Source organism: Grammomys surdaster, unplaced genomic scaffold (assembly GCF_004785775.1).
Source record: "Grammomys surdaster isolate TR1022 unplaced genomic scaffold, NIH_TR_1.0 168, whole genome shotgun sequence".
NCBI classification, from domain to species: Eukaryota; Metazoa; Chordata; class Mammalia; order Rodentia; family Muridae; genus Grammomys; species Grammomys surdaster.
The window spans coordinates 8,348,443-8,358,474 of NW_021604616.1; the positions used below are offsets into that span (position 1 = coordinate 8,348,443).

At 39.3% G+C, this 10,032-nt stretch overlaps 1 protein-coding gene and 1 pseudogene across 1 annotated transcript in view; both read left to right on the forward strand.

Moving 5' to 3' along the window:
- Window positions 1-10,032, forward strand: part of LOC114620377 (triadin-like) — a 78,296-nt gene that overhangs the window by 3,650 nt on the left and 64,614 nt on the right. The window lies entirely within an intron of this gene.
- LOC114620362 lies at window positions 1,984-2,422 on the forward strand (annotated as a pseudogene).

Below are 10,032 nucleotides of genomic sequence, written 5' to 3' on the forward strand. Positions count from 1 at the left end.
TAAAGAGTTCTTGACAAGGAAACATTGCTGCTTTTGTTGCCAGTTTAGCTATTAGAATGGTAGATGCAAGACTTAAACTTTCTCGTAAAACCTCAATAGACATACAAGGAAGAACCCTCTTTATGTGGCCTTCATATGTGTAAACCAAAACCAAACCAAATCAAACAAAACCAAACCAAATCAAACAAAACCAAACCAAATCAAACCAAACCAAACCAAACCAAACCAAACCAAACCAAACCAAACCAGCCTAATGCTGGTAATAGTGGTTATTGGTTAGCTTTCTTGTATATTTCTTTCAGATATTGCTTCTCTCTCAAGTAAAGCCAAGAATGACTATTCTTTAGGTTTCTAAGTTAAGTTGTATAACTACTTAAATTTCATAAAAGCACATATACTCATTTCCTTCAAACAAGACCATAAAACCTGGAACTTGAAGTCTTCAGACCACCATAGTAGTAATCTGACCACACCATTATTTTTCCATACATATGAATAGATATATATGTATATATGTATGTATATATATACATATGTATATTCATATACATATGTATATGCATATACATATACATATGTATATATATACATATGTGTATATATATGTATTTTTCTAGAGGCACTGATTAACTCCACCTTTGACAAAAACAAATAAATGAAAAACAAACAAAAATGAATAAATCTGGTGTGTTTTTTCATTCAGGGTATTTGTATCAATTTTACATATTGAAAAGTAGATGAAAAGCTGAATTTATCTCCAAGTCCCTGTGGAAGACACCACTAGGTGTGAACAGAATCCCCTTATATCTTTTTTAAAACCTCTCTTAGGCTTATCACATAGCTCACCCCTATCCCTCTCTGCTACCCATCAGCTGGCAGAAATACTCCCTACCAGGCATCCCAGAGCCTCAACACTTACCAAAGGTCCAGAAGGGGCAAAAGAAACTAAGGCAGAGAAACCTGCCCAATAACTATAAGACATAGACTTCCATCTATCAACATAGTACCAGGAACCACTGCTCAGAACACAATCCTTAACAACCAAGACAGTTTAGTTTCTCTCCACCAGAACCCAATAACCCCACTACACTAGACCTTGGGAAATACAATATAGAAGTACAAGGCAAGGACTTAAAGTATAGATTGTGTGTATGTTCCAGGACCTTGGAAACAATATGGATAAGCCCCTTAATTAAATCTGTGAGAACAAAAAAGTGAAATAAAATGATGAAAACAGTTCAAGTCATTAAAGTAAACATAGAATCATTAAGGCAGTTTCAAACTGAGATACAACTGCAAATAAAATTTAGAAAATCAAACAAAAATCCACTAAGTAAACATCACCAAGAAGTACATGACATCGAAGAAAGAATCCTGGTTATTAGAGGAAGGGCAGGAAAAAAAAAGAATTCTTCACAAAAAAAGGAACATTAATCATTTTTTAAAATCCTGGCATAAAACATCCAGGAAATCTAGGAAAGTATGAATGTACCAAATTTAAGTAATAGGAACAGAACAAGGAAGGGAAACTGAGGTCAAAAACACAGAAAATATTTTCAACAAAATCATAGACAAAATTTTCATTATTTAAAAAAGGAGGTACCTATTTTTTTTAATTTTTTCTCAAATTATAATTAATTGACACGGGGTATAAACACAGAAAGGCAGGATGTGGGGAAGGGAATGGCACCGGAGTGTGGGTGTTCAGGGGGAATACAGATATCTTCAGAACCGGGTATCGGCTGGGTGGAGGTTCAGGGGACAAGTCACTATGACACTGCCTATGACTCGCTTGTCCTTATCTAAGTTGCTATTGTCTGCCAAGGTACCTGTTAACATACAAAAAGAAGAGAACACCAAATAGCTAGCACTAGTAAAGAAATACTCCATGACACTTAGTAATTAAAACACTAAACATACAGAACAGGCGCGCTTGGCCAGCGCAGACCTCCTGGCTCTACTGGCAGCGCAGGCAGCGGTAAAATGTCAATTCCATGATCTTACCAAGCAGCTCCAGGTCCTTCTGTAATACCTTCACCCTGTAAAGAAACCAGCCGCAGGGCTCATTACAGGCCCAGATGGGAAGGGCATGAATCCACCTTCTTACTACACCGAGCCTGTGCCTGTCCCCAATGCCAACACAATTGCTGTGCAGACAGTTTATGTGCAGCAGCCTGTCTCCTTCTATGACCACCCTGTCCAGATGTGCTGTCCTTCCTGAAGTAAGATGATGATGATGATGATGATGATCCAGCTGTCCTACAATGTCGGAGCCCTCACTTGGCTCTCCTGTGGCAGTCTGTGTCTGCTGGGATGCATCACTGTCCGCTGCTTCATCCCATTCTGTATAGACGCCCTACAGGATGTGGACAGTTACTGCCCCAACTACAAAGCTCTCCTGGTCACCTACAAGCGTTTCTAGGACTCAGCCACACATTCTAGGCCAGCCAGACACAGGGGAGGTAGTAGACAAGTGTTATGGGAAGTCACCTGACCCTTGCCCAGCATAGGCGGAAGAGGTACCTTCCTTGATCTCATCTCTTTATGGGCTCCATCTTCATGTCTTTTAGGGGTTGGGAAAGGTTGGAAAAGTAACAAATCTCCAAACCCAGAAACTGCTGCTAGAGCTGTGTCCTGCACACGCAAAGACATGGACCTTGGGTGTTGTTTCAAGGCTTTACTGCCTGCTTATGTTACCCCCACTAATTTGATTGTTACCCCATTTACATCTCCTCCACCGATTTGACATTGGCTGCCTCCTCTTCCTCAGTGAGTCTTCCTGGTGCCAGTCTCCAACCCTGAAGCCACAGTTTCCCTTATTTTTCACTGTTTGCTTGATCTGTTCAGTCTCTCCCCATCCCTCATGTTGGACGGAGACCTCCCCTTAAAGATTTTGAGATTCTGCAATTGCACATTTGTCTGGCACTCAGAATCACTTTACTTTCATAGTTTTTTCCCCCCAAGCGTACAGAAGGGCTGCTGACATCCACCAGACGTATACAGTTACGGGTACAAGTACTAAATAAAACTTTCACAGCCCCTCCTTTCTCAGTCCCGGTCCTATGAAGGGGCTCCTTCCTCACAGAGTTTCTGTGAATTCTACATATGGAAGTCACATGACTGACAGGGAGACATTTCTATAATAATTTTGATAATCTTGATACACCCTTTATTTCTCCATTTGCTGTTGTGTTTTTAGGGTTTTGTTTTGTTTTGTTTTGTTTTTTAACATACAGTCCAGGTTTGTTGCCCAGGCCATTCTTGAACTCCCCAGTCTTCACGTCTGAAATATCCAGGGCTCTAGACATGTGCCTCAGTACCTACTGGGCTTTTCGTTCTGTTTTTCTTTGACAGAAAAACAAATAGGTAATTTCACTGACTGCTTATGTGGGTTTGGGGTGGTTTAGAAAACCTATTCAATATAGTATGTGAAGTCTTAGTCATAGCTAGAGCAATAAGACAACTCAAGGAGATCAAAAAAATACATATGGGGGAAAAAAAGAAAACAAGATATCTTTGCTTGCAGATGACATGATTTTATCCAAATGATCCTAAAACTCCACCAGGAAATTTCTATACCTGATAAATACATCCAGCAAAGTAGCGAGTCATGTATAAAATTGACACACAAAAATAAGTAGCCTTCCTATACCCATGTGTCAACAGAACTGCACAAGAAATGAGGGAAATAACACCTTTACAATGGCCTTTAAAATAACACAAAATAAAACTAAAACAAAAACCTGCCACAGTGACACATGCTTTTATTTTAGGACTTGAGAGGCAGAGGCAAGCAGATCTATGAGTACGAGTTAATCTGTTCTGCATAGAAAGTTACAGGACAACCAAGGTTACAAAGTGAGAGCCTGTCTCAAAAACAAAACAAAACAAACAAAAAATAAAAACCAACAAAGCTAACAACTAACTTAATAACTGACTAAAATATCTTGGAGTAAGCAAGCAGTTGAAAGATTCATACAATGGAAACTTTAGGATATTGAAGATACGAATAGAAGATGCTATTACCAATGAAGCAATCTCTAGTTGTTTTTTTTTTATGGATAGGATGGGTAGAAATAATATAGTGAACATACCCATTCTACTAGAAGCTACATACAGATTCAATACAATCCTCATCAAAATTTTAACACAATCCTTCACAGAAATTGAAAGGACTGTATTTGGCTTATATGGAAATACACATGCACACAGACACACAGACACACACAGACAGACAGATGCATACACACACACACACACACACACACTGGCTAAAACAATTCTGATTTTAAAATAGATGTGCTTGATGTACCTGGAGGTATCACCATCCTCAAGTTGTAATATAGAACTATTTTAATAAAAGCAGCATTGTATTGGAATAAAAACAGACACCCTGATCAATGGGACATAACTAACCAAGACATTAAGTCCACACACCTAAGCATAGCTGATTTTTGACCAAGCCAAAATAAGCTGTGAAAAAAAACCGGAATATCTTCAAGAAATGGTCTTTGTTAAATTGGACGAGTGGATGGAGAAAAATTCAAATTGATACATAATAATTACCTTGAAAAATTCAACTCCAAATGAATGAATGACTTTATCATCTTTAATCAGAAACAAAAGAAAATAGATAATGTTGAAATTGTTACCCCAGGGAAAGATTTTCTAAGATACCAATAGCTCTGCCACAACTACTAATTAATAAGTCGTACTTCATGAAATTTTATAGCTTCTGTACAGCAAAGGACACTATCATCTGAGCAAAATTTCAGGCTATGAAATGGGAAAATAATTTTTACCAATTATATACCTGAGATATCTGAAAATATAAATAACTGAAAAAAATTGTTTCTGGACAGATTGCAGGTACCAAAGTTAAATCAGGATTAGTTAAACCAACTAAACAGTCCCATAACCCCCAAAGAAATAGAAGCAGTCATTAAAAGTCTCCCAACCAAAACACGCCCTAGAACAGATGTGTTTAGTACAGAATTCTATCAGACCTTCAAAGAAGACATAATACCAATACTCTTAAAACTATTCCACAAAATAGAAACAGAAAAAACACTACCCAATTCAATCTATGAAGCCACAATTACACTTATACCTAAACCACACAAAACCCATCAAAGAAAGAGAACTTCAGACCAATTTCACTTATGAATATCGGTGCAAAAATACTCAATAAAATTCTCTAAAACTGAATTGAAGAATATATCAAAATTATCATTCATCATGATCAAGTAAGCTTCATCCCATGGATGTAGGAACAGTTCAATATATGGAAATCTATCAATGTAATCCACTAGATAAACAAACTCAAAGGGGGAAAAAATGATCATTTCATTGGATGCTTAAAATGCATTTGACATAATCCCTTCATGTTAACAATCTTGGAAAGATCAGGAATTCACGGTCCATACCTAAACATCATAGAAGTAATATACAGCAAACCTGTAGGCAAAATCAAACTAAATGGAGAGAAACTTGAAGAAATCCTGCTAAAAGCAGGGACTAGACAAGGCTGTCCATTGTCTTCCCTGGTAGAATTTTTGGGGTCACTTAAGTATACTATCATATCATCTGCAAATAGTGGTATTTTGAGTTCTTCCCTTCAAATTTGTATCCCTATGACATCCTTTTGTTGTCTAATTGCTCTGTCAAAGTCTTTGAGTCCTATATTGAATAGGACAGCCTTGTCTAGTACCTGATTTTAGTGGGATTGCTTCAACTTCAGTAAAGTGGATGGATATAAGATTAATTCAAACAAATCAGTAGCCTTCCTATACCCAAAGGATAAACAGTCTGAGAAAGAAATTAGGGAAACAACACCCTTCACAATAGTCACAAATAATATAAAGTACCTTGGTGTGAACCTAACCAAGCAAGTGACAGATCTGTATGACGAGAACTTCAAGTCTCTGAAGAAGGAAATTGAAGATTTCAGAAGATGGAAAGATCTCCCATGCTCATGGATTGGTAAGATTTATGTAGTAAAAATGTCCATTTTGCTGAAAGCAATCTATAGATTCAATACAATCCTCATCAAAATCACAACTCAATTTTTTATAGAGTTAGAAACACCAATTCTCAAATTAAACATAAAAATAGGGTACAGAACTATATTAGATTTATCAAAAGATGAAATACAAATGTCCAAGAAACACTTGAAGGAATGTCCAACGTTGTCTTAGCCATTGTTCTATTTCTTTGAAGACCAAAGGCAAGTTTTATTAATGAAAGCATTTAATGGAGTTTCAGTGGCTTAGTTTATCATCATAGTGGGTAATATGCTGGCAGGAAGGAATGGTGCTGAAGAAGCAGCCGAGATATACATCTTGGACCACAAGCAAACAGTGAACTACTAGTTCTGGCTCGGGCTTGGAAAACTTCAAAGGCCACCCTCAATGACTCACTTCTTCTAATATGGCCATACCTCCTAGTTCTTCTAGTAGTAGTGCTGCCCCAGGCAGTGGTGGCACACACTTTTAATCCCAGCACTTGCGAGGCAGAGGCAGTTGGATTTCTGAGCTCAAGGCCAGCCTGGTCTACAGAGTGAGTTCCAGGACAGTCAGGGCTATACAGAGAAACCCTGTCTTGAAAAATAAAATAAAACAAACAAACAAACAAAACAAAACAACAACAACAAAAATTAAAGTAGTGCTGCTCTCTGATGCCTAAGCATTCAAATATATGAGCCCACTGAAGGCATTCTTATAGGCTTATATTTTTCAAAATCTACTTTAATAAAAGTTCTTAAATGCTTCATCCTCCCATATAGCCCACCAGCCATATGTAGGGAAGAAAAATTGCTAATAGGAGAAGGTGGACACTGACCTGTAGTTCCTTGGGGCGACACCAGTCTTTGTTGTCTGCAGTCCAGTCTACTAGTAAAACATCAAAAGTGAATCTGCAGCAGCAGCTCGATCCAGAAGAAACCAAAAGGCCTTGTTGTTCAGCTGGAACACCACCAGAAGTTCTTTGGCGAGTTTCTCTCTAAGAAGTCATGACAAGCAAAGATCAGTGAAGAAAGCAAGAAGAACCAATATTAGAGTGTCTTCAGGGAAGAACAGCCTTAGTGAAGCTCAATAAAGACCAGCAAGGTGAATCAATGCCATAGAGTTGTCCATTGTATGTTGAGTTACACTGATACCCTTTCCAAACATCATGTGTCCCCTCAAGCATCTGCTACAGCAAAATACCACATGCTCTTTCACCAGACAGCTTCCAGAAAAACACGGTTGTTCTCAGCAAAATCCTCTATGTGTCTGCTTCAGAAAATTATCCTCCAACAGGTCTACATTAGCAAAATATCCTCTCATAAGACAGTTTCCAGAAAAATACTACATGATAAAAATGGGTCTCCAATGAAACAGGAAATTTTCACTTCAGAATCTTATTCCAACCTCCACATTTCTCTCCCTGAATCCCATAGGCTTGTAGCTGTATCAAAATGCGAAACAAAAATGCATTCATGCCAACATCAAAAGTCCTTATAGTCTATCACTGTCTCAACACTGTTTAAAAGTCTAAAGTTGAAATTTTCTTTGGAGTCTCATGGCAATCTCTTAATTGTAACCTCATGTAAAATCCAAATAAAAAGGATCATGTACTTTCAGCATACAATGGCACAAAATATACGTTATCATTCCAAAAGGGAAGAAAGGGACTCGAACAAAACAAGTCCAAAAACCAGCAGGACAAACTCTAAACTCTGCATTTCCATGTCTGATGTCAATGTGTTCTTCAGATTTCAAGCTCCTGTTGACTGCAGCATACTTCTGTTTCTAAGGCTGGTTCCAAACCTATTCTGCAGCTTCCTCTGCAGATATCTCATGTCTTTCCAATCCACAGCTCACCTTCACAGTTTCATATGATGGCCTCTCTAGGCTTCCATGCCAGGATCCACTGCTATTGATTGGGCCTCAATAGCTTTCCTCAGTCAAAAGGTTTGGAAGGAGATTCTATAACCCTTTCTGGTATTCTTGACAATGAAGCCAGAACTAAGAACTACTATTACTGCTACAACTAGTAGTGCTGCTGCTGCTGCTGCTGCGGCTGCGGCTGCGGCTGCGGCTGCGGCTGCGGCTGCGGCTGCGGCTGCGGCTGCTGCTGTGGTTGCTGCTGCTGGTGCTGCTGGTGCTGCTGCTGCTTGTGCTGCTGGTGCTGGTGCTGCTGCTGCTGCTGCTGCTGCTGCTGCTGGTGCTGCTGCTGCTGCTGCTGCTGCTGCTGCTGCTGTGGCTGTGGCTGTGGCTGCGGCTGCTCCTGTGGTTGCTGCTGCTGTGGCTGTTGCTGCAGAACCTGCTGTGGTTGCTGCTGCTGGTGCTGCTGGTGCTGCTACTGCTACTGCTACTACTACTATTACTACTATATTTCTACTCCTATACAACTATTATTCTGCTGCTGCTGCTACTACTACTACTGCTACTACCATTAGTACATGGCCAAAGCTACTAAGCTCCTTTGTTTGGGGCTGCAATTTGACCCACTCTTTCAACTACATTTGCATCAGCTTTCTTTTCTAATAGTCTTCTTCACTGCTTAAGCTTTCCTTTAATTCCATTTCACAATTGGGAAACATAGATAAGGAGGGGGCATGTCTTTTTGTGAGGACATATCTCCCCTTATTCCATTTAGTATTGGGCTTTTCTTGTAACTTTTTATTCCATTGGGCTTAAGATTTTGCTCCAACAAAACATTTTCTGGTGTTCAATATTTGCATTTTTCTTTGTTCAGCTTGTTCCTTTTCATTATAGATATACATAGGAGTGATTACTAATAACCACATGACAAAATCAATATTAGGCTGTTTTGGAACCTTCTCTGCTCCCACTATTAATCTAAAACACTCCACTTTAGCTTCAGTCAGGTTTTGAGGGCAGGGCGGAAAAAGTAGCATATTCTTTACAAAATCTCCCAAGAATGGTTACTAATATTTCTCCCCTTTGAAACTTCTTGAACTAGTATCCCACATTCAAATCACATTCAAGGAGGTTTCCCATATGCTTACATGAATGGCCTAGTAATCCCCTATTCAAGTGTCCAACTTCTTTTCTGTTCCAAAGTTCTGTAGATTTCTAACAAACACCAGAGTCATTCCTGTCAAAGCAGTACACCAGTCCCTGGTACAACATTTGTCTTAGTCACTGTTTTATTGCTGTGAAGAGGACAGGTTTGATAAAAGAAAGTATTTAAGTTTTAGAGGCTTAGATCATTATCATAATGCTGAGGACCATGGCAGCTGGCAGACTTGATGCTGGGGAAGTGCCAGAAGCTATATCCTGACATTCTGATTTGTACAGACACACACACACACACACACACACACACACACAAAGAGAGAGAGAGAGAGAGAAGAAAGACAGAGAGAGAGAGAGAGAGAGAGAGAGAGAAGAAAGACAGAGACAGAGAGAGACAGAGAGACAGAGAGACACAGAGGCAGAGAAAAACAGAGACAAGGAAACAGACAGGTAGAAAGATAAATAGACAGACAGACTAAAATATACAATGGTGTACTGCCTGAAAGATGCACTAGTGTAGTAGTGACACAATCTTGTGTGGGTTACCAAACATATATGATTGGATTGAAGGTCCTGTATATGAGGTTGATGCCATGCTTGACACTGTTTGGTTGGCCAAGAACCTGAGGCTAAATGGACCATGGACTCATTCAAAAGTCAAATACTTCTGTTATGCTAAATGAATTATGCTAAAGGTATTATGTACTGTGAATTAGTCAGAGGAGTTTCTGTTTCAACAGCAAGAACCATAAATCCAAGAAAAGCTCAGTGTTGTATTTATAAAAAGATAAACAGATAAAGAGTATGTTCTGTGGGTGTGTGGAAAAGTATGGGAGAAGGAGATGTCTCAATGGACCCATGCCGAGGCATTTCTTCCCCCTGAGGTACCAGTCACACACCCGTATAGCATAGAATAGAGTTTATTCAGGGCATGGGGAGGGGAGCCAGGAGGGTAGTAGAGGCAGAGAGAGAGAGAGAGAGAGAGAGAGAGAGAGAGAGAGAGAGAGAG